This window comes from Ictidomys tridecemlineatus, unplaced genomic scaffold (genome assembly GCF_052094955.1).
Source record: "Ictidomys tridecemlineatus isolate mIctTri1 unplaced genomic scaffold, mIctTri1.hap1 Scaffold_693, whole genome shotgun sequence".
In the NCBI taxonomy this organism is placed as follows: Eukaryota; Metazoa; Chordata; class Mammalia; order Rodentia; family Sciuridae; genus Ictidomys; species Ictidomys tridecemlineatus.
In genome coordinates, this window is record NW_027524919.1 from 71698 (window position 1) to 97528 (window position 25831).

The following is a 25831-nucleotide window of genomic DNA, read 5'->3' on the forward strand; positions in this document are numbered from 1 at the left end:
TAAACAGACCTCATGTTCCGTGCCATGGATATTGGGCTTTATTTTGTAGACATTGCTTTGAAACTATGTTCTTCAGAAGTTTGATAGGGCTGTTTTCTTAACACACTTTGCTGGTGTTATGTACATTATAACCGGTCTGTAGGAAGATCCAACTCTGGGGACCAGGTATAGAAGGGGTAGCTAAAGATGGCTTTTAGAGCATCTTGAACAAGAGATGAACACACAAAAAAATAGAACACAACTAGAAGCTTCTCCCAAGATCATTTTCACCTCAACCAAGATTTGTTAATTTTTAAGCATCATTTGGTAACTGAGACTCTTCAAGGCTGGATTGACATGGAGTTATGTGATTTAAGGAACAAGTACAGAGACAACTACGTTGCTTAACAGTGGAATGAATGTGTCTGGATGTGTCTGACCAGTCCAGCACTGCCCGGATGTGGGTCAGGGGAGGAGACTCAAGGTTTTCCTTTAAAAATATGGGGATCTAATGTCAAAGCAAAAGATATGAAAGAAAGGTTGAGTTCTGTGGCACAGAGTACAATCAAACTAGTTGTAGCTGGACAAAACTTAAATGGACATTCAAACAATTGTTTTGATTGTTTAAAAAATCAGAAATATAGCCATTTAATGACTAACTTTGAGTAACTTTCTGGTAAAAACTATTATCCAGAAACTAATTGAAAAACATATTTATAAATATCAAAATAAACCAGATGAGCTAGTGTGTTCTCTGAAACTGTTAATCACAAGCCATTCATGAGGCTACTTAATCTTTTTGAAGAACTAATTTTTTTGTTTTGTTTTATTAACCACCTTTGTGGCCTTCATTATTTCTATCCTTCTTATTTATTTGGACTTCCTCTGTTGCTCTAATTACTTCCGTTGAATCATTTATTCACCTTTCTTATGTTCCCTGAGTTGCCCATTAAACATTTTCTTGGTTGAGTCCCATCAGCATTGACATGTGGGGCTTCAATTTTTCTTCATTTTAAGTATTTGTAAATTTGCCTAGAAATTACCCTCATTAAAAAAAAAAGTCTTTCATAGATATGTCCAAATATATACAGTAGTGGAGATAATTGTATAATAACAGAGTGTTTCGACATTGCCAATTCATGACCATTCCTGTTTTATTAAATGAAAATTTTTTTGAGACCTTAGCTCATGAATTTTCTAAGACCAGAGGTGCTAGGAAGGTCATTGAAAGTTACCATTATATCAAAAAAACACTCCTGGCTCGTCTTACCTATGTGTAGTAATTTGGATTTTTCAAAACTTTTGATATAGTGTAATAATGGGAAAGTATTTTAAATTTAAATTATGACTGTCATAAATATATGATTTATGACATATATTGAGGGTAGTCTCTGTGACTACCCTCAATATATTGTTAACATTGTTCAATTTCAATAAAGATGGCAGAATCAAAGAAACATGAAGTCTATCGTGACCTCATGAATTATCCTTTCCTTCTCCTTTTTAATTAAAAAATTATAGCATAGAGAGCTACATATCTTGTTCAGGGTCTTCCAAGGCCAGATTGTGGTCTTCAGGCCAAGGCCCTGTCTGTTACACACCCCATCTCTGGATTGTCTATTTGTTTGTAATGTGGTTTAAGAGAGTTCCTGGTGTAGGCAGAATATAAAGAAGGAGGACAGCATGTTCTGGAGTCCCAGTCTCTCCTGTTCTCTTTTCTGATTTCACAAAATTCTTACTTCTAGAGACTTAGGTTATCTTATTTTAAATGCCTCCTCCTTGTTCCCCACTAGCTTCCTGCTGTCAGAAAGGAAATTATCCTTACCTTAACCTTTTCCTCTATTTCAGCAGTCTTAGGAACATTTTATTAATATATTTGGTGTGATTTTGATTAGAATACTGGAACTTTATACTGTAAACCTCTTTGCTTAGCACCTTGCTAAGGTTTTGATGCATAATAGATAACAATATGTGTTTAAGGAGCACATGATTGAAAGAAATAATTAATGAATGATATGCATTCTATAGTGCATTTCTGGTTCTCCTGTTACTTGTATTATTAAGGTATCTGATGAAAACTACAGTTTTGGAACATGTGCTTACCATTAATAAACATTATGTTGTAAACTGATTTAGTAAATTGGGCCAGTACTGCTTGTTTTCCAGTGAATTCCTCACTGAGACATAGTAGAGACAGATACTCCTGTCATTTGTTTTATGTTTAGAAGTTTGCATTTATTTAAGTCTTTAACAAATATTTGTGCATTTTAGCATTTTCGTTATTTTAGAGATTCTAGCTTTCTCCACTTTGGAATACAGTTTCATATACCTAACATGGTTTTACTTTGTAGAAATGCCTGTAAAACAGATTTTTTGGAACTTAAGTAATTTCTACTGATAACCATAAATTTGCCCTTCCTGCTTTGCATTGATTACAATACAAGAAAGAGAGGAAGAGGAAAGAACCAGCTTTGGAACATCAGCCTTAGGCCCAAAGCAGGGAGAATGAAAGCTCAGTGCATTAGAGTCCTCCTGGGGCTGAACTGAACACCCCATAACAGCCAGCTGGGATCCGGGGGAGTTAAGAGCAGCAATTTTACATTACACTGGAGTTTCTAGGCTGGCATGGAAAGAGATACCAGTATTAAATATTTGCATCTTACTGTAGCCACAGGGATATGTGGACAGCTGAAGAATTAATTTGATATATATTCCCAGAAGCCTCTCTGCTGCCAACAGAATTCCATTACTGTGAGCTTCTTAGTGTGTACCGTGAATTTGTTTTTTGTTTTTAATATCTCCTGTAGCATATTTCTGGTAAGTGGATTCCTACATAATGGGGTGCAGCTATCTCTTGGTTTGGAGTAAACTCCATTAACCTAAGCAGGTACAAGGTAGAAAAGGTAAGGCTATGAGTGTACAAATGCCTTCCACCTTGAGAAAGGCAGAAATTTTAGGTTAACACATAGTCCTCTGTCCTGTAAGTATAGTTGTAGCTGAAACATTTTATTTCATGTTGGTAGTAATTCAGACTTGAGCAACATGATGGAAAGATATTTTGATGGGCAAAGAGTTTGACTCCAGGAGCAGTCAGGCTTGAATGTGCACAGCTGGTCCCTACAGCTCCTGGTGTGTTGTGTGTGGTGGAGGATGCACCCCAGAGCTGCTTTCCACAGGTCTGGAATTGATGTGCTCCATACATAAATGAGGCCCCTTCCTTCACATCCTTCTTAGTCGCCCCTTTCCTGCCCTTAGGTTGGAATTTTGTTTTCCTACTAGCCTTTGCATTAAAATCTTCCATATAAATTGTTGGAGGAAGAAACTTAAGGCGTCTGCTTTGTGTGACAGAAAGACTTAGTCCAGGGCAAGACTGGATGTGGCTGTTGTAAGGACAATGGTTTTACTTTGGCATCAAATGTTTGCTCTTAAACAAAGAAAAAACGCACATTCTGCAAAATAATTTATTACACTAAAAATAAGAGCTGTTGGAAACAACAGTTACAGGAGGCCACTTAAAACCTGTAGAACTATGTACCTGGAGAATAAATGTAAATCATAAAACCCCAAGTAAAAATACTGACACAGGCAAGCCACCCTGGATTTTGCACCTGTGTCCCTGCCAACCCATCTTTTCCAGCTGCACATACTTCAGAGCTCATTTTGCTTACTGTCAGAGCACAGGTCCTTGAAGTCAGTTACTCTTAATGGAGACCCATTTCATCAAAATTAAACACAAGATCCAGGAGTCATTTTTTCCTCCTCCTTTTTTTTTTTTTAATACAAGGGGAAATGTCTGTACCTCTTTTGTTTGTATGTGCAAGCTCCTTAGATAGTTAATTGTGGAAATTTCAGCTATTAGAGCTTAAATGAAACATTTTTGTACTAAAAAAGGAATTTGAATAAAATTAGCAGCCTCAGGTCTTCATATATTTTAAGATTTTTTTCTTTCATCATGGAGGAGAGGGGAAACTCCTTTGGATTTTTTTTGTAACATTGTCCTGGGAAATGCCACGTAGAAACTAGTGCAACTTTTGCTTTATGTATTGACACCATTTTTCTATTAACCAATTGTATATTAGCTAAGTCACCTTACAGAAACATGCATTTTTATGGTTCAGTGAAAACAGGTACCCGGTATCCTTTGCTGTTCCTCAGACCTGGATCCTGTGCTCTGGTGGCTAATGTGTAGTAGCAGGTTACGATCATACTCTTTAGAACGGCATTCTCAAATTGTGGGCTCCCAACCCCTGGGTAGCCCCGGCACATTTTCAGATGGTACATGAGGTCAAGCTATGTCCATTATAATATTTATCTGTCCATATTCTGTCCTCTTTATGCCAACAGTGTAAAAATGTGGTATGTAAAACTATTGGCATCTTAGTCTGAAAAATTGAAGCCATGGCACCTAATTGTACTTTGTGTCCTCATATTTGCCACCATGCACTGTGATAATAATAAGTAAGTTTTTTAAAAGCCAGTTTCCCTTAAGGATACCTTTGATTGAATATAGTACAAGTTATTAATCTCATTAAATTTCAGCCTTTGATTGCATCACTGATGTTTTGTGGGATGAAGTGGTTATTCATGAAGTAATTCTGCCACACCCTGAGCCACAGTGGTTGTGCCAAGGAAGGGCATTGTATTGCCAGTGGCCTTCTGAGTGGAGATTTTGCTTAGCAGTTAGATATGTGTCTTTGTTCTAGTACTCACATATGTGGACAAATTAAATGTATGGATTTGAATTCATACCTGAAATTATTTGATTTTTCCTTTTCTGTGTACTTAGAGAAGATAATTTATTTAGTGTCCTGATTTGTTACTGTAACAAACTTTAAAATACATTTACAGAGGTACCTCTGTTATTTTCACCTTTCAGTCTAGGAGGCTACATTCTGTCATGTGTGGAGCATGAGGGGAAAAAATCATTTGTTTTAAATAAAGAGCAACACCTCTGTTTTTTAACCCTTTTTTCCCTGACAAGTCCAGGGGGAAATCAGGAACTAAATTGGAGAAGCAGAGCTAGGATCCTTTGCTGTATAGCAATTTCAAAACAGAGAATTTGCCAAGTACTGTCCAACACAACAAGTTGAGCATCCCTTATCTGAAGTCTGAAGTGTTCTGAAATCTGAAATATATAATGTAAAGTCTACTGAAATATTTCAGAGCCTGAGAAGCTCCTAAATTTGAAACTTTTTTAATACCAAGCATTTAGATAAGGGATACTCAACTTGTCTTGGGCTCAGATTCACTCAGATTTCATTTAATCTGTGATTGAATCAAATTTCTCATTATACTTTTGCTCCCAATCCCCGTTGATTTTCAGTTAAACTATTTTAAAGTATAATGTTCTTTAATAGAAAACTATAAAAGCATTTGTCTCAGAAGTGTATTGTATTTGATCCCATAAAACAGTTGCTGTGAAGGGAGCTATTTGTCAAAAAGAAAAAAAGTATTGATTAGGTGGGGGGGCAGGGGATTGAAATGTTTTCTCTCAAAAAAAAGTGTTTTAGATTTTGTGACTTCCAAATCAGTGATGCTTCCTTTCCAGGCAGATCTGTGATGTTTCTAAGTCAGACTCACCTATGCTTCTTCCAGTGCTGCTACCAGACAGTTGTTGCTGAGAAAGAAGCAAATGGTATGGAGCCAGGGAGTGATCAAGGGCAGTTGTCATTTAGTTCTGATTCCACATTCAGTGGAAGTGGTCTTCCTACAGCAAGGCAAGGAAATGCATATGGAAGGGAAAACAGTTTGGCTCTGAGAGGGGCTTCTTGGAAGGATTCTTGATGCCAGTCCTGGGATAAGAGGTTGCAATCTTAGAGCTGAGCTGGGAAGGAGGATAATGACAGATGATGCTTAGTGAGAAATGCACCAGCATGTCTAAACATTTCTTTAAAATGTGTGTCTAATACAGTTCTTTGATGATTAACAGTTAAAATAATATTTGTATTTTTAAACATGTTCTTTTAATAGTAAACACACACATATATGTATGTATGTATGTGTTTATGTACGTATTTACTGTTTTCCCAAAGTTTGGATAAGACCCCAGCTCTTGCATCTGAGAACTCTGTATATTGAGGAAATTTGACTTAAATAAAACCGCTGCAGGAGGGAGTGAGAGGCTGGAATAACTCATTCTCTTGAGCCAGTTGAAGATGACTTTTCAGAGAGGTAGCAGATAAACTGGGTCTTGAAGTTTGAATAGAAGTCATAAAAGAAAGAAGGGAAGGAGGTGTTCTGGGTAGATTAACTTCATGAACAAAGCATGGAGGCTGTTTCCATGAGTTTGTAGAGAGAATTTTGTGCTTAGAACATTAGGCTGTGGCAGAGACGGGTCAAAGAGGAGTCTGTAGAAACAGGCACATGTCAGTCCTGAAAAGGTTTGTATTCAACAATAAAAACTTCGGACTTTTTCTTCTTGGCAAGAAAGAAATACTTTGTTTATGGAGAAAGACAATTCTGGTAACTGTGAGAAATGAGGTGGAGAGACAGGAAAATAGTGGCAGGGAGACAGGTTAGAGAATTTTGTGGTAGCCCAAGAGGGTGATGTCTGCAGGAAGTTCCAATTTTAGTGGAGGGAAGGGGTTTTCACTGTGGAAACATTTCTTGGTAGATATGCAATATCTCATTGATACTGCATATATTTACCAAAATGCTAATAAGGCTTTCCTCTGAGGAATATGAAGTCTTTCAGTGGCTCAAATGTTACTTGAACTTCTGAGTTTGAAGGATTTTTTAATTACAGATGGACACATTCAATCACAGAAAGTCCTTCATGGAACATTTCACTGAAGTGTGTCAGGATAGTGGTACTAATAACACGTTGACAGGTAGACACAGAGATATCATTTAGACGCACCATTTTGTTGAAACTGAAGACAAAAAAAATCACCATTTCCACATTGAATTTGTTCCTAGTTTTCCTTTTGGAGTACTTGAGCAGTTGCACTGCCACTTGGAGATAAAAAGTTCCTTTCTGTAAATATTATATGCATTATATGCTTCTAGGATCAGATGCAGATTAAGGAGGAAAACATTTTAAAACAGATCATTTGTGTTTCGGTTGAAACTCTGAAGCCAAAAGATAATCATTTTACTGAGAGCTGAGGCTCTGGTCACATAAAGTGATCTCCTAAAATCAAAACACAGCAGATTTTCTCCTTTTTTTCTTTCAGAGAATCACCCTGAAGCTCTTTGTATCATAAATGATGTTCTTCTAAAGACATCTTGGCAATAAAATTATTTCACTGAGGGATGTTTGTCTAGTTTGTGCATAGAGCAATAACACCAGAAGCACATGTTAGTCCCATAAAATCCATAGCTGTTTGTTTATGCTCTCTTCTGTGAAAACACATTCCTTGTTTTTTTTTTTTTCTTTTTCCCCTAGTGCTGAGGATTGAACCCAGGGCTTTGCACATGATAGGCAAGTGTTTTCCCATTGAGCCACACCCCCAGCCCAACACACATTCTTAGGATGGCATTTATTCTTGCCTTAGTGTGTGCAACAGGTTTAAGGTTTCTCAAACTCAAGCACTTTTTAAAATTCTCTTCAGATATGGTTATCAGAAACATGTTTACTATTCAACAGTCAATCCTTAGTTCAGGTGTGATAAAGTATCTTTTAAAGATAATGTTAAGAGGGAGAAAAACCCATGTAATTTCCCAGAGACCCATAGAGAAACAGTCTGGTTTCCTGCAAGAGTTACTTTAACTACCGGGATTTGAGCCTGACTATGGTTTTGTCATGTTCGTTGGATTCTTCTGAGCTGGGCCCAGCAAAGCTTATTTTAAGATCTTTTGTATTTATTAACATCTACTCTATTTCGTGATCCTCACTCAGATTGGTCTCAGCTTTAGAATGAGAAGTTCTCAGTCTCTCACTAGGCCTTAGCTCATAGTGTTGGGGGCATTGCTGGCTTCAGCTCTGGGCAGTATTGGACACTAACAGTCAATTCCAAAGTGCAGCAGAGGAGGATCTCCTCCATTGTGTCTCATTCTTGACTCTTAATGGTATCTGATTTTTTTTAATGTTCATTAGTGCCTTAATGTATTAAGTTGAAGAACTGTCTCAAACCTGAGGCTAGCATCTACTGATGGAGAAAAAAAATGTAGTTTTAAGAACAATTTTGTAGTGCATGCCTGTAATCCCAGAGGCTTGGGATGCTGAGGCAGGAGGATCCAGAGTTCAAAGCCAGCCTTAACAATGGTGAGGTGCTAAGCAACTCAGTGAACCTCTGTCTCTAAATAAAATATAAAATATGCCTGGGGATGTGGCTCAGTGGTCTAGTGCCCCTGAATTTAATCCCTGTATAATAATAATAATAATAATAATAATAATAATAATAATAATAATATCATTATTATTTTGTAAATTGACAAATGTTGACTTCTTTAATTTTATTGATGATGGAAAAATCCAGGAAAATCTATTTAATGAAATCTTATTTAAATAAAAAATTCTAAAGGGATTTCAATTATTGTTATAACATGGAGGTAGTAGAATTTGAACACAAACATTTTATATGTATCTATCCATATGGCTATATTTTAGTCTTCTCCATTATTGGTAGGAGGTCAAGTTTCATTCTTTTGTACAATTTCAGCCAATTAAAATTGGCTTTCACAAATTGAGGTGTCAGAATTGGAAGTTCATCTTGACACCCCTGTATATTCTTGCTCTTAAACAGGTCTTTGAATGAAGCAGCAAGAAAATATTATCTGGGTAATTGTCTTGCAGATGAGAATTGGGATGATGACTAACTGCTTAGTTTTGAACCATGCATTGAAAACCTTATCTCTGGCTGCAATATTATCAATGGGAAATGTGAATGTGACACCATTCGGACCTGCAACAATCCCTTTGAGTTTTTAAGGAAGGATATGTGCCTTTCAGCTTTAAAGAGAACTGAAGGTAAGACATATTTTTTTGTTAACCACTCATCTCTAAGGTATAGAATTGTGTAACTCTGAGCCATGATAGTATCTGAGTTTGAAAAGGCAAAGACAAGCTTACAGAGTTCGGTCACTTTTAGAATCCTGAATGAGATGCATTAAGTGTACCAGGTGCTGGTGTGAGGTTGAGTGTATGTATTCCCTAGGAGGTGGAATGGAAATGCTGTGGTCCCATGAGCAGGGTAGCTTGTACCAGCCAACCTAGGTCACCCCTGCATAATGAATAATCTTGTGAGTGTTGTGCTTGAGATCAGCATCTGTTGTCATCAGGTCCATTCTGCTTGATTGACCGTAAGATGGTACTTTATGAGGAGAGCCTGCTAATTAGAAAGGCAGCTCATCTGTCAAAATGAGGAACTCTATAGAAGAGAAGGGAGAATTGTGCATTGAGGATTGAAGGCTGATGTTGATTTTACCAGGGAGCAGGAATCACATAGGTATGGCTAGACCATGAGGCACTTCACCTCTCGAGAGAAGTCAGAAGTTACATTAAAGTAACAAGAAAACTACACTGAAATGACCCATGACATTTGTACATTCATGCATAAAATCTAGAAAAAAATATTGAGAATTTTAAAATATTATGATTCCTAAACCACAGTAATACCAAGTGGAGTACCCAGAAGTTGGTACTGTGGCTCACAACCCATAATAATGATGGGGAAGAACTAAGCTTGTGTCTCATCTCTGTCTATGACCAGCATTGGATTATTCTTTAGCCCTAGTTTACTCTTGGGGAAAAAATAGAGAAAATGAGTGCTAATAGGACATTTAAAAATGTATCTTTTATCTCTGAAATTATGTCATTCTGAGGTGGAATGGTTGATAGTACAGTTTGGAATACCAATGATTTTTAACGTCCAAAAGACAAGCGTATAGGACAGTAGGGAAGGACTGAAGTTTTGGAAATGTGTTACATTTCCAAGTTCTATTAAATGGTAATAAAGAACAAGAAATTTATAGTAACCTGTAAAATAACATTATTCTTTGTATTTACCAGTGCTGCCAAATCATTAAAATTTAGCAGAAAACAATGAAAATAAAATTTTAGAACAGTTGTTACTTTTATGTAACTTTTAATCCAATTTTTGAATCTGAACTATACAGAGGTTTCACATAGTGGATGAGTTGCAGGCCTAGTAGTAGCCATGCCGTGTACCCTTCTGATCCCATCGTGACTCTGAGCCAGTATAGTCTGTTATCTGTCCTGATCGCCCTTTGCTCATCTCTGCCCCGTCCACCAAAATGAATGTTTTGCCAACTTCAGTACAGAAACTCAGATAGTTATATGTAGTTACATGTCTATTTCACTAGTTAATTTTGTTACATAAACGTATTTAAAATCATATTATATGAAATAAAAGCAATTAAAGCCATTGCTTTTTGCTATTTTTATATTTCACAAAACTATTTGATTCCAATGTTTCCAGTGCCTCATGGTGACATGGCTATCCTTGTTTTTATTTGGGCCACTTTCCAGTCATTTAATAGCCTGCTGATCATTAATTAACCTGCACATCCTCTGCACAGCCATCTAAGTTGATTGAGATGCAGCAAGTCTAAGTATGATGCTATCACAGGAAGTTATGTCTGCAAATACAATACCTGTACATTTGTAATAAGTTAGGTGCATTTTTATGATCTTTGCAGGGTAGTGATTAACTTCATTGATTTTTTAAAAGTAATTTTAAAAGCTTTTTTAAAGACCTAAGTAAATTTCTTTACACCTAATTGAATTTCTTTACTTTTAAAAAGTTTTAAATTTATTGTCAGATGACTTCTGTATACTTCAAAAGTAGAATTGGTTTGAGATCATTTGAATTTAAATGCTTTGCTATTGAACATAAAACACTTTGTAGCATGTGAAGTTTATAAGAAATCGGGATTAAGGGAGGTTTTCCTTTACTGGGAAATAACTTTGAAGGAAAAAGCTCTAACTTATATTCAAATACATATCATATATGAAAAAATTATTGATGACATCATACTTATAAATAATTAAATCATTAATATTATAAAAGTTTGACATTTGTGATGCCATAGGCATTCAAGGTCAAGAAGCATGACCCAGAATTGTATATGATAAGGTATCATGAACAGTTTGGTTAATGATGGATTTCAGAAATGAGAACATCATTGATAAAAGAATAAAATGTGGAACAGAGGATATGTATGACTTATGTGTAAGCTACTTATAGAACTGTTCTAAAAGAGCCAGGTTTTATGTCCATAGGTGGTTAATAGGAAATAAAGATGGGAAGGCCAAATGGAACCAGATTATGAAATGTCTTAAATATCGTGCAGGGACCTGAAGCCTAGTAATATTAGCTATCATAAATCATTACAGCTTTATGAGCAGAGAGAAGCAGAGTGTGGTCAAATCAATGTTAGGTAGAATGGGGACAGGGGCAGGTGCAGAGTGGATGGCAAAAGGAGATGCTACCTTCAGGAGGCTGTTGGAGAGCTGTTTCCATTACCTGTACATGGTGCCTTCAGAGGCTGGGCTAGAGTGGTAGCAGGGGAGATGGCAGCAAAACATCGATGAACAAACAGCCTTTCAATGAAAGAACTGACAGTATCTGTTAGTGGATAAGGGAGGGGTAGCAAAGCAAAAAATAATCCTAAGATTTCTAACCTGAAATAGTAGTATGATTGTGCAAGTAATAGAGATAGCATTTGGAAGTAACAATACCTGGTGATGTGGGTGGGAAAGGAATGATAAATCAAGGATGTATATTTTCCCTTTAGTAGGGAGAGGAGAAGATTGAGGGAGGCCTCAAGAGTTTTGTTTTGGGCAAATTAAATTTGACATCTACATAGAGCTGTTTGTCACTTAAGTAATTGCTAATGTAATTCACAGACTAGCCTTCATAAATGAGTTTCTCATGTTAAGTATACTGAGGACTATAAGGGTACGTCCCTGAGAAAGTTAGACCTGTCTACAAAGAGGAATAACCCTAGTTGGAAGATTGAAGAGAACAAAAATAACTCAAGTTCACACTGATTTATCACCAGATTGATTTATCAATAATAGAAGATATTTGTGTGGAAACCATAAAATGTGTTCTGAAATATTTTAGTCATTGCTGCATCACACATCAAGTGGGTTTCTACAGTGGTATAGGTTGTGTAAAATTTATTTCTGTTTTGGACCTGCACAGTGAATATTATGCAAACAGGAGTATGACACTTGGGCCTTTTGCAATCGTTTCTTTCTTTCTTTTTGTTAAAAGCACCTAGAGATAACCTTAAATGGTGCATAATTTTTGCTGTTATTGAGAAAAGATAGAGAGTCAAAAATTGACTTGTGATACTGTATATCATTGTCATATACATGAGTGGACAAATAACAACTTGGCATTTGTAAGATGGTAAGTCAAGAAAGGTTTTGCGGAGAAACTGGAAATTGATTCCAATTCTTGAGAAATTTGTTGATTTGTCCAACAGAAGGGAAAGGAGGGTGTAAGAACATCCTTAAATAGAAAAGATCTTGAGCAGAGGGCCCATGTAGAAGAAAGTGGACGTGATTAAGTCAGTGAGTTTTGGTGGCTGATTTGACTTCTGTGGGAAAGGATGGGAAAGACTCCCATATTTGGGGGGTGAAGGAGAATGATTGTGAAAATAAGTGCTTAGGGTGGTGATAGTCAGGATCAGTGTTTGGGGAGCTAATGCCCAGGATGTACTTGGTGTCATTTGCTAAATGTGGGATACAAGGAGAGCAGCTTTATGAGAGTTTGAATAAGGTACATACTGCATTTGTTTTGTTATGTTTGCAGTATCTATGGAGAATCAAGGGGAAGATGAGAGTTATGTGTCTGGAACTCATAGAAAGATCTGAACTGGAGATAAGGATTTGTGAGTCATGCTCAGGCCAGGGAGAATGTGTGTCCTTAATGACTTCCAAGTACCTTAGTGACATGAGGAGTAGGAGCATTTTTTTGGAAGATTAATGTGACAGTAATGTGTATAATGGAGGGAAAATGTGGCTGGCAACATTAACACAAAAAAAGTGAGATAAAAGGGTGCATGCAGTGAGGCTGGTGCAGGAAGCATTGATAGTCTGCCACACAGTCAAAGAGAGGCTAAGGGCTAGTACTGTTAGCCAGCTGAAAGGGAACCCAAAGCACTGTTGTTGACACTCATGATACTAGAAATATAAAGTAATAATTTAATTGATTATTATTTGGTTGACCCATTTGCATGTCCCTGTTTAGAAATGTCTTTACAAGTGTTTGTTAGAGTAATTCAGACCCATCCCTGGGATTAGAGTAGTTCAGAGGAGAGCACTAAGATGATTAAATAGCATAGGAAGATAAAGAAATAAGATTATTGTCACAGACTCTTTCAGTCTAGCAGAACCTTTTCCTTGGCATTCTTCATAAGTCCCTTGATGTCAGAGCTGCTTTCATTGTTTATTCATTCAGAACATGACTTCATTCAGAAAGAAAGTTTTGAGCACAGGCCGTGGGCCACTACACCTCCAGTTGGCCAGTTTGACTTTGGTTTGCCTTTAACTGAAGGACCTTACTGGCCATAATGGTGCCAAGTACAAAAATTATGCCACATTTTAGTTGTGCTGTGGGAGCTTGCTTTTGATTTTTTATTTTTTAAAAATATGCTGTAAATTCCTCAAATAACACTTTAATCATTTACTTATTCTGGAAATGTCTATTGCATAGGATATATTCCTCTAGCTAGTAAGGATTGGGAGTTAGATGAGAAATACTTGGTTCATATGAAGTTTGATGTCTGTATTTTTTTTTCTACTGCTTAAGATAAAAGAGATAGTTGGATTTTATGTTGGATGGCTATATTCTCTAAGCTAAACTAGTTTTGACATAGAGACAAATGGTTTGTATTTTATAGATGTTTTCCTTCCAGATTATAAACACCTCAGAGCATTAACTTTTAATTATTCCATGCTTTAATTTTTGCTATTTCAGTTCTACCTGAGGAAATGTTGCTATAATGAGTCTCTTATTCCTTGTTTAGTGTTTTCATTATTTTTCTTTCACATTTTTTCACACAAGTGAAGTTTAAGTGCTGAATTTTATACTTGGTTGTTATCTTTTTTTGGTCTGTAGCCTATGGAACAACCTGTGCTGTGTGACCTCATCAAATATTCTCTTGATACTATCTATAATATTTGTCAGTAAACAAAAATTTTGTATTTAGAGAGGAATAATATACTGTATGCTTTTATTCTTAGAACTTTTCTTGTCAAAAGTTTGAGACTGTGTGTGTGTACATGTTCATATATATATATATATATACATACATACACTTTTTAGGTGAATGTGTGTTGGGAGGAGGGCAGAAAGTCTCACAGAAAATGTGATGGAATGGAGCTGGACATACTGTTAGCTTTCATACCACCTTTGAAGTAATGCAACAGAATTCCCTTTTAGCCTCTGAAACTGCCTGGTGGAGATAGATGCTTTCAGCTATGGCAGGGGACCTGATGTCATTCTATAACATAAGTACAGGGAAGGAAGATGCCCCCAGCCCTGCTCCCACGCAGTTGCACCTGGGCCAAAGGTCCATGGAAGGTCTGAGTGTCATGCATGGAAAGTGCCTCCTAGGTTTCTCATGTAGAGGTGAGGGCTGGGAAATCTGCAATTCCAGGAAACCCCAGGAGAAAGTGCACCTGCCCAAGTCTCACCACACATTGAGAGCAAAGTGTTGTTCATGGGAGTCCACTTCCCTGTACAAATAAGCAGTTTGTTGTGCACCTCTTCAATCCCTGTGGATTTCTACTACCACTTAACATTTTTTAGAACAAAGCATATGCTAAAATTTCTCTTTTTTTTTTTTTTTTGAGAGAGAGAGAGAGAGAGAGAGAGAGAGAGAGAGAGAATATTTTTAATATTTATTTTTTTGTTCTCGGCGGACACAACATCTTTGTTGGTATGTGGTGCTGAGGATCGAACCCGGGCCGCAAGCATGCCAGGCAAGCGCGCTACCACTTGAGCCACATCCCCAGCCCATGCTAAAATTTCTTTATTTCAAATATTAATACCTAGTAGTGGGTTCACTATGAAATTAGATTTTTTTTCCCAAATAAATGTTAAAAGAAGTTAAAATACAATGGGGACCTTTTATCTTGTATGCATAGCACCAGGTAATAAACAATCCTGAAACTTGGATGCTGAAAATCATTTTTTTAAAACTTTTTTTAGTTATAGGACACAATACCTTTGTTTTTTTTTTAATTTACTTTTATGTGGTGCTGAGGATTGAATCCAATGTCTCACACATGCTAGTGCAAGCGTTCTACCATTGAGCCACAATCCCAGCCCCTCATTTGTTTTTAAAAGAGTTGATCCTTTATGTTTGCTCATTTGATGTTTTCTAAACTTTTTGAATATATCTAAGGGATTTTTTGGTCTGTAGGCTATGGAAACACCTGTGCTGTTCTTGATTTTCTGATTGTCATTAAATATTATTATCTCCAAATCTTTTCTAATATAGTATGGACTATAGGAGAAATGATCGAGTGTAATTATTAATTCATAGGATCAGAAATACTAAGAGTTAAATTATATATATTTCCTTTCAATATAGTTAATGTAGTAGGGTGAGACTCTGGTGTACCAGAGTTAAAGTTAGGAGGCTCTTCTTACAACCTATCATGACTGTAATTATTCTGTTGGAGCAAGAATGGAAATGGAGTGGCTACTGTATATTTTATGAGGTTTATGAAGTTCAGGGAAAGCTCATGGTCTTTCCAAACTTTTGTTAATGTACTCCTTGAAAAAGAGAATATGTGTACTTACCATATTACCCCCCCAAAAAAAAAGAGAACTTCTCAAATTCTTTCTTTTTTGTTCAGAAGCCAGGCAGTCAGTTTTGCAGTGACCATGCTTTCTCTGTTTTAGGTTTTAGACTGCTCATTTTTATGTTAGGGACTTCATTAAAATTTCTAGCATAAATTGTTTCTCTTAGGCTAGTTACATCTTAAAAGCAGTAATGAATTATGCTTGTGAATATATTCTAAATTAAGGCAGCAATTTTAAGTCTGTATTGCTAACCTACTTTTTTTGTAAAGACAGTGACAAATTGATAATACGGTATGTCTTTTTTAAGAGAATATATGCTTACATATATGCATGCAAAGACACAAGTGTGTGTGTGTGTATATATATATATATATATATATATATATATATATACTTTAAAATATAAATATAAGTATTTCATGGGGAAAAACTATAGACAAAGTTATTTTTATAAATAGTAGACTCTTAGACTGGTTGAATCAATATTTTAAGTGTTTATATTGAAGGTACAAATCTTTAGGAGAATTGCCGTTAAAAACATGTTTTAAATCATTGTTGTTTTGATGTCTTGATAACTGGTAAAAGGAAAATCAAAAGGGCTACCCAAAGGCAGAAACCAGTTTCAAATATCTGGGAAATAAAAACAGGAAACTCAAGGGACTTGGCCTAAGACCAGTTGGAGAGGAGCAGTTAGTTGGATAATTGTACCTGCATTTTAGCTGTGGGACATCATAGAATGACCTTCTGGTAGTTGCAAATTCTTGTGCCCATCAAGAAAGAAAAGTGATGATTAAATGTTTTATATCCTTTTGCCAAGAGAAGTGTGGGTAGATGGGTACAGGAAAGCATTTTATTCAACCACTTCAAGCTTACAGAAAATGAAGGGTGTAGAAACCATATTTCCAACGTTGCATGTAGAAAGATGCTTTCTATATACTCTACAGGTAAATAAAGTAATAATGTTCTGTACTATGTGTCAATTTTCCCACCTTTTCTCTGCTTTAAACTTTGTGTTTTGTTTTAACTCTTAACTCTAGCTTTTTCAAGCTATGTTTTCTGTCCTAAATTGTGCCTAGTCCAAACACCTGTATGATCTCTTTCCAAACCTACTCCAGGTTAGTTAAAGAAGTACCAGCAGTTGTAGATGGGCACTGTTTGCTACGTAACTATGCTTTAGTTTAAGATTAAATATCCTGTACTTAATATGAATTTTTAACAAGATTTTTTTTTTTGTCATTGTTGAAAGGCCAGAAAACCACCTGATACTTTCAGAGAAATAATATTCTTCTGGAACCTTTCAATTTCCATCTCTGGGGTTACTTACCAAAATGTTGTTCTAATGACCCACTTGAACAGTTTAAGGTTTCCACCATTGGATAGCCCTGAGGAGCCCCTCCAGTGTTTGTGGTTCCTGACTTGGCTTTACGTGACCTCTCAGTTATTCCTGGGGTTCAGTAAGTGCTCTCATGCAAGGCTGCTGAGTTGCTGCTGGACCAGCTGGGTCCAGCTAAGGCCTGGCCCCTGCAAAGGTTTTTCCTGACATTAGCAAAGAATCTGGAATCCTATCCCTTCTGAGCTACTGTAAAAGGTAACTGAGTGGAGATCACTCCCCAGGGTGGGACTGCCTTCCTCCCAGAGGCTTGGAGCTGCCTTCTGTATCTGGGTTCTCCCCAGACCTCTGCAGAACAGAGGTCTTCTGCCAGGCCAACTTGTCTCCATCAGCCAGGCTAAAGAGACTGTGTTCCTAAAGAGTGTACTGTCTCTCCTGAGCTGTCCTTAGTTGGTATCTCGGGCCATTGGAAATTTCTTCATTGGTGCAATTAGTATTCCCAAACCATTATCTGGGATTGTGGACAACTCTTCCAAGACAAACTGTTTTTTATTTGTTCTGCTGAGGGAAAAGAAGTCTGTGGAAGGAAGATCCAGAAAGACTTTGGGAGCCAGCCAAGGTGGGGCAGTGCACCTATTAGCCCAGGGATTCTGGAGGTTGAGGCAAGAGGAGCAGGGGGATTGCAGGTTCTGGGACAGTCTGGAAAACTTAGGGAGATCTTGTCTCACAATAAAGGGATGGGGTTGTATCTCAGTGGTAGAGTGCCAATTATTTCAATCGAGTACTGCAAGGAGAAAAACGTGGCGGGGGGAGAGGGGCTGAAAGAGTTCAGCAGGAATTTGCATTTAGTCAAAGTGGTATTTCAGTGTTCTTCCTATTTTATTACTACAGATAAAAATTCTCTAGTAATATTTTTGTTCCATTTCCCAATCTTGCCAGTATTATGTATTTACTAATACCTTTAGGAAGACATTCTCTGAGGAAAAAAGCTCTTCTGAATACAGAGGGTTTTAAGTTTTTTAATGAAAGCAAAAGCTAAAATCTTTATTAAAGGAAGTAGGGGTCACACAAAAATGCACCTGTAGGCCAAGCTATAGTTTCTTCTGCTTCCCGTTGAAGGTTAATAGAGCTAACTTTGTATAAAACTTGTGAAGATTGCCACATTTTCTTTTTTTCCTTATATGATTACCCTATTCTGTTTGTCCCACTTCAAAAGTCCAGACTCATCTTTGTCTTCATCACTCTTCCCTTTAATATGAGAAAAGGTTTAAATTGCTGGTCTTTAGTCACTGATTAAATTGATTGATTTAATTGATTGATTGCATTTTAGAAGGTTTCCTTAGCCAACATTCACATTTTAATCCTTTCTAATTGAGAGAGCTCTTTAGGATGGAGCAAGGAGTCCCTGTATTCAGACCTGCCCCTTTCTGTGTCCTGCTTACCTGGTGAGGACAGACCTGCAGCTGGCCCACTGCACAGGAGCATTTGAAATGAATATGAAAAAGAACTCGTTCTAGAACATTTGAGGGGCCATGAGATAGATACACAGACAGTGGCCAGAGGGATGGAACAGCCATGGGAAGGCTGAATTTTGTTGTATAGAGGTAGACATCCTGGGAGATAATCTTTAAAAAATCTAATCGAAGCTAATTTAATCTTATGATTTTAAAAATGTTTAGAACTGCTGCCTCTGCCTTCTTTGTGAAGTGTATACCCTTCTCAAGAAAGGTATTTGTGGGCATTAAAATTAAATACTTGGACTTCTGAAAAATTTTTGGAATTGTTCTAAAAGCATAGTAAGCTTCTCTAAGCATACTGTTATGGGGTATTTGAATAATGTATTTTGAGGCTATTATTTGAGTGGTGGGTACTAAGATAGGAAGAATGGGCTCATATTGGTATGCATCTGAAGCTCAGGACATTCTCTTGTATGGGGTACCTTCCTGCTTTTGATTTGTGGCCTCTATTGCTAACTGCTTTTAGCATCAGGAGGAAGTGACAGCAATAAGTGGTGCCTGTAACATTGGAAGAGGGAAGGGATCAACACAAGATGAATTAGTGTCTGTGTGAGTTTTTAAGGGACTGGAATGTTTCTCCAAATTGAGGACGTATTCTTTGTTTCTGGCTGACAACTTCCTAGTTTCCCAAGTGTCAGAAAATTTTTTATTCTTTTCTCTTTTACTGGAATTTTTTAAATTCCCCAAAAAGCAACCACAGTGCTTTCTCCTTATCAGTAGCCTTTCTTTTCCTGTTCCAGTAATAAAAGAACAATACAGGAATTTAAGAAATTGATACTTCTGTTTCTTAGTATGTCCATATATTTGCAGATAAAATTCAGGTTTTGTAGACATAGAGTAAAGTGATTTGTCAGTAGAATGAGCTGCTATGGTGTTGTACACTTTGTCAGATTTCTCTCTCTTGTATGCAGTTTAGAAAATGAAATCAAGTTATTCTCCTCAAACTGTGTTTCCATGTTCTGTTATAAGGTCCTGGAAATTTGGAAGATGGGTAAGAACACTGGTTGATCCTTAATAAAAAGATATTTTAAAGTCATCAAACACACTCCAATCTTGTGTATGTCTTTATATTATATTAAAGACTGTTATTTATTGTTCCCCTCTTTTGGCAAAAAAATAAAAATATCTAGTCTACCTTTTATAAACATGAGAGATGTGTTTTTTGCAACAGCAAATGTGAAAGGGTGCTTGTTTCAGTGTTGTGATGCAGTTTATATTCTTGGCAGAGGATAATTAAATCATCCTGCAAGTGTCTCTGAAACCCTGCAGAGCAGAACTGGAATCCTGTCCACAGGTGGTTCTGCTATGACCTCAGGGGACCTTGCTCACTTTTCTAATGCATGAAACAAAGTCTCTATTGTGTCTGACCCAGATCTGGGTAATTAGAATTTTTAAACTGCCTAATACCTTGGATATAACATTTAAAGAAATGTTTATAAAATATTGTATTATTCCATGTTCTCACTGCCCTTTGGCATTCTAATTGCTAAACACAGTGGAACCATCTGAATCAATTCTTTCAGATGGAGAGCCAACTTGTTTCTGTCCCATCAGGAATTTTTCAAATGAAATTATGTTGTAGTGTTACATCTCAGTGTGTCATGGAACTCCCCAAAATGTTATCTGTATGTTCTTTTATATCTCTTGGTATCTCTATATCTGCCTATCTGAAAATACTCTTATGTTGTCCCTGGGGGACCTTTAAATATCTCAAGGACTATTCAAATCTCATTAGTCAGGAGAGTGCATCCCATGTGGATTTATACAAGTCAGTCTTCATGTGCACAGGAAATAATGTGTTTAAAAACGATGCATGTCACATGTGTACTTGTGTACTTTCTGTGCCAAAAGAAATTGCAAATATGCCCATGTATAGCTAGATTATGTGAGCACACACATATGTGGTAACATAATAAGTAGTACCTGGAAATAAATGCAGTTGTGTTTATTTTTATCTTACGCGATATGTATATCTCTGCATTTACCTTTGTGCTATTAAATATGGCAGAGATCATAGTGATATTACAGTTTTTGGTTAAGAATTTCTTGAAATATTTGCTCTTCTTTGACAGTGCACATTAGTCATCGACATTAGCCACTGGCTATACCTACATTCCAGTGGTGCTTTTTAAGAATTGATGTAATATTATGTGCTTTGTAAACAGCTCATGGGGAATAAGTTATGACTCTTCACATAAATATTATTTAAACTCTTTCCACTTTCATTTCTCTTATCACTGTAACAACCACACCCAAGCTTGCTATTAAACTGTGTTGTCTATCTGCTTCCCACATGCCAGGGAAGCTGACCCTGTTGAGTAGCAAAGGAAATATGAGAGAAGAAGTTGAATACTGTCTTCCTTTTGTTGACATTTCTAGAGCAACAAGTCAGAAAGCTCATCTCCTCCAGATAGATAAGAGCTGCTACAGGGTCCTGATCAGATGCTATGTCCTTTAGTGACCGCGATGACTCCCAACACAATTATTTAAACCATTCCTGCAAATAACTCACAGTTTTAGTAAACAAGATGGGAATGGTTGCTAACTTATCAGCTGTTGGCTTCAGTTTTCTATATGTGGAGGAAGATACTGGTGACAGAGGTAAAGACAATAGAGGACTCTGGGTCTCCAAGATTACCAACTTGAAGCCATTCTGGCTCTCAAAGTGAAATCTTGTTTGGGGAGGCCTCTGTATTTGGCCATCCAGAAGTCTGAAATGGGAATTCTTCACTGTATTTTATAGCTCTTTGTATTGAAGTGAAGTCTTTGCTACCTTAATAGTTGTAACACTGTTGTCCAGAGGATTTTCAACAAAATCACATATAAACTTTGATGCTTTATGTGTTTTTGTTGTATGTTCCTAAATCATATTAACCTCTCCATTAAGACTTTTGCCATCTCTTAAAAATTTTCTTTTCTTTTGTTTCAAATATGTTTTAAAAATTTCAGTATGAGTCCTATCACCAAATGGGTGGTCTATTTGACAGTGCTTTGCTTAACATAATGATTGACTGTCATATTTCCTATGGGAGGAGGTACTGTGTTCTATTACCAAAATAACATTTCATGTCTTTATAAATCTTGTGTGAAGTAACTCCTATAAAGATAAATAAAATTATTGTATTTCATGTTACTTTCTTCTGTCTGCAGCATCAAAAATAAATGAATGTCCCAGGGGGGAGATTATAAAGTTATAACACATAGACATGGGAAGGGGTTTGGAGGTAGTAAATGTGAAATGGGCTTAAGAATGACTTTATTCACTCACTGGCATTTTGGAGGGACTTGGGCTGTAAGGAACGTGAGCCAATCTCTATTAATATAAGGCATAGAAATCTAAATAAATCATGTTTGAAAGTAATACCAGGATTTTCCTTAAATGCTGCTGAACAAATTCTGTGATAAATGTCAATTAAGTATTTGTCACTAGCATACACAAACTGAGAGGACCACAAATATATGCTCTTAAAACTTTAAAATATCTAAGCCCTTTAATGTTCTTTTGACCTTTAGTTAAAGAACATGGTCACATAGCAGAGGAAATGCCTCAAATTCTAGCATCTGGGTTTGTTTCTTTATACTTTTTTGGCACAGTTACAACAGTAGGACTTTTCATTCCTTGAATTTTTTTTCACAGTACAGTCAACAAAGGCTTTTCACACAAGTGAGGAAGAACATTCGTGAAGCCAAAAGCGATATGTTTCTGCCCTGTGCTCTTGTACTCTGTGGCAGGGCCTGATTGAATGGCTTGTTGTTTCAGTGGGAGTCCCAAAAGCAAACAAATGGAATCCCACACAAACACAAATTCTGTATAAAATTAGATATCTACTGCAACAGACATAAATATATTTGTATGTACTCAAAACTTCCTGCAATGAATGTGGTGTTGTTTTTAAGCCTTTGTCCCTGTGGTCAGGCTCCTTCATCTGCATGTAATTTTTGGATCTTCATCTGGACTTTCAGCTCTTTAAAGATTCTTCAAGAGTATTTTTTCTGTAAATAAAAAATAACTTAGTTTAATTAAAGTACTCATGAAGTGTGTGTGTGTGTGTGTGTGTGTGTGTGTGTGTGTGTGTGTGTATTGACAGGAATCCTATATTTCAGTTCTGTTAGTATTTCAGCCATATTTTTCATTTATCCTAGAATATATTTATCCTATAATATATTTTAACTGACCCTAGAAAGGGTCAGTTAAACTCTAGAGAACAACATAGTGAGATCTGATTTTTCCATTAATTAAAATACTCAAAACAGTGAACTGGAAACATCTTTATACCTTCATGTTTTTCCAGCTTTTTACATCCACTAGATTATCTGTGAGCTTTTCTTTTAATAATATGAAGCAGTGTCCCTGGGATGCACTTTTCGGGTGTGGGTGTGGTTCAGTCTGGTACCATGCACCTTTCTTATCACTGCAAAACCCCTTGCTTTGGAATTATCCATCACTGTCTTCTTACCAGTGTTTGTGGGTCATTTGTAAATTTCCAACCTGAAAAAGTTAGGAAACAACACTATTATGAATGAACTTACTGACTTAAAATTAAAAACAGTTTCAAAAGTAGGCACAAAAGTTGTTTTCTAAAAGCTTGCTTTGTCTGAAGTTTGTGTGTTTATTCTGTATAGTTCAATTGAAAAGGATAATCATGTGCCCTTAGTGAATGTTTCCTATACACTTTTCCCTGATTTGTTTATTCAGTCATTCAACACATATGTATTGGGCACTTGCTTTGCCCCATTGTGCTACATTCAGTCTGAGCAAGATGCATGAGTTCTGGTCCTCCCAAGCTTTCAGTCTTATGGGGCATAAATGAAATTACAATATTGCTGGTGACTTCCAGGGTGTTGAGACTGAGACAGGATGGTTTGAAAGGACCTTTCTCTGAAGAGATGATATTTAAGTTGGACTGAAAAGTAGGAAGGCATTAGCTATACAGAGTTCTTGGAAAACATTCTAAGGGGCAGGAAAGAGTTCAAACAGACAGTAAGGTTAAGAGTTTGTATTTCATGCCCAAAGGACTAGGAGTCCACAAAGGAGTTTTAAGGTTCATATGAAGATGATAAGTGTGCACTTTTCAAAATAAACTCTGGCTGTTCTGTGGGAAATGGGTATTAGAAGGAGGCTAGAGTAGAATTGGAGGTCAGTTAGAACATTGACCATTTTAAATGAGTCAGAGTATACCATGGTAGAAGTGATTTTTGAGTCCTTTTCTTCATATGGGGATGATGATTTGACAGTAAGTCATTTAAATATTTCCCTGCCTGAAGCCCATGAGCAAACTTGTGAACATTTCAATTCATCAACTCCTGGTTCTGGTTCCTTGGCTTTGTCTTCTGCTATTTTGTGTATTACCCCTGCATCTTTCATGGACCCTGGTTCTCTCCTGACCTTTGGAGAATGTTTTTGTCACTCCCCACCCCACACCCCATCCATGTCAGCAAAACTCATAGCCTAATTTGCTCGGCTTCTTTTTAAATGATTCACAGATTATTTCTGTAAGTTTGACAATGCATATCTAGTGTTTCAGGCATGGTTATTCTGACACTAGAATCCCAGGAGAATCCAGGCCAGCTGAAGGAAACACAAGTGGATATGTGCTCTATCTCATACAGATATAGAGCACATGCAGACCCTCTTCTCCTGTGTGCCTGCCTGTGTCCCCGGCAGAATCAGTGCCCGGCACCCAGGAGATCATTAATAGATGGTGAATTAAAAAAATAATGGATTAAAACTAATTTATACCAGATAACTCAGATAAAGCTAAAACCTATTAGACTTTATCTTGTGCCTTTAATGGAGGTGCTCTTGCAGGCTTATAAGGAGAGGGGGGAGCTTGTGGAGTTAAGAATAAAATATTATTTTTCCTTAATGGAGAACAGTCAATAAGGAGTTGCTATAAACAGACTGATTTTCAGAAAGTATCCTGAAGTATAAAAACATGTTCAGAATTTAACAGTATTTCAGGGTTATGATCATGAATGGTAATTTTCATTGACCCAATAAGAAGAAAAGTATGCAATGACTGGACATTTCCAGTCAGTAGAAAACAGGACATCAGCTCGTGCTGTCCTCTGAAAAGGAAACAACATAACAGGTTTGGTATTTTTTTTTTACCTGGAGTTGGTTTTAGTTATGCCTCATTTTATTTAAGCTCACCCTTTTGGCCTTGGTCACATTTCTTTTCAGTATTATCACTTGCCATCTTTTTAGATACAAAGGGAAAATCATATTTGCTGTATGCAGTTAGAAGAAACCCTGGCAGAGGTCCTCCAGAAACCTAAGAGAGTAATTATTAGCCATATCCAGACCAGGAGCTGACTGGCTCCGATCCTTCCTCCCAGGAGCATTCCTGATTAATGGGAGAATCTGTTCTGTTGTCAAAAAGCCTCTTTACTGAGCCCAGTCTGTCCTGGCTTCAGAGAATGACCAGCTTCACAGCTGAAACCACTGCCAGGACTCTGTTTCTGATTCCATCCTTGGCATGTTCAGAGGAGGTGGATGGGAGCAAATTGTGGAGAGAGCATCCAGATCAGTTTGGACCTCTCAACCGACAGCAGACGCAGGGCACCCTCCACACAGAGCCCTTTGGCCCACAGTGGCATGGGTCCTCTCAGGAGCTTGCCCCTCTCTAGGGCCTGGATGTCCCAGTTCTTCTTCTTTTGTTCTTGACTGTCATCCAGCTCCTGTGTCTGTAGAGAGTAATTTCCTCTGTGATATTTTTCCCCCTGTCATCCCCTCTTCACCTCTCTCTTCCACCATACCTCTAATTTCTGTTTGCCTTTCATCCCCTCCACTACTGCCCTTTTCACCTTTACACCCAAACACCCTCACATATTGGCCTGTTTCCAGCAATAATAACACACGTTTTACTAACCTAACATTTACCCGTGTAGTAAAGCTGATGGAGTTTGTGGTAGCAAGGGTAGGCTGAAATGATGAAATCTCATCATGGCAGATCATAAGTTTCTGTCACATTTGTCCTGTAGCTTTTCTTTCTCATTCTAGATGCATCTGCTTTATTGCAGAGACCTTTTATCTAGGTGGTTAGAATTTGAGATCCTCGTGAGGTCTTTAAAGCTAAAGAACTATCTCCTCTGCATCTGAGATACCATGACAGTGATCTAGGATAAATTGGCAACAGATAAATTCTAACCAGAGATTTAAATGCAATGAAAACTAAAGTGTATAACAGCAAGTAAGACAGGGGTCTAACCCAAGATATTTCTAGTTTTTGGGGAAAGACAGCCATAAAACTCATTCAGTAGAATGAAAAATG

At 37.1% G+C, this 25831-nt stretch overlaps 1 long non-coding RNA gene across 2 annotated transcripts in view; it reads left to right on the forward strand.

Moving 5' to 3' along the window:
* LOC144374433 (uncharacterized) overlaps nucleotides 1–25831 on the forward strand; it is a 66299-nt gene that overhangs the window by 18412 nt on the left and 22056 nt on the right. For both annotated transcript variants that reach the window (XR_013433831.1, XR_013433832.1), the window contains exon 2: nucleotides 8717–8890. This is a non-coding gene — a long non-coding RNA (uncharacterized LOC144374433). The remainder of the gene's footprint in view (nucleotides 1–8716; nucleotides 8891–25831) is intronic.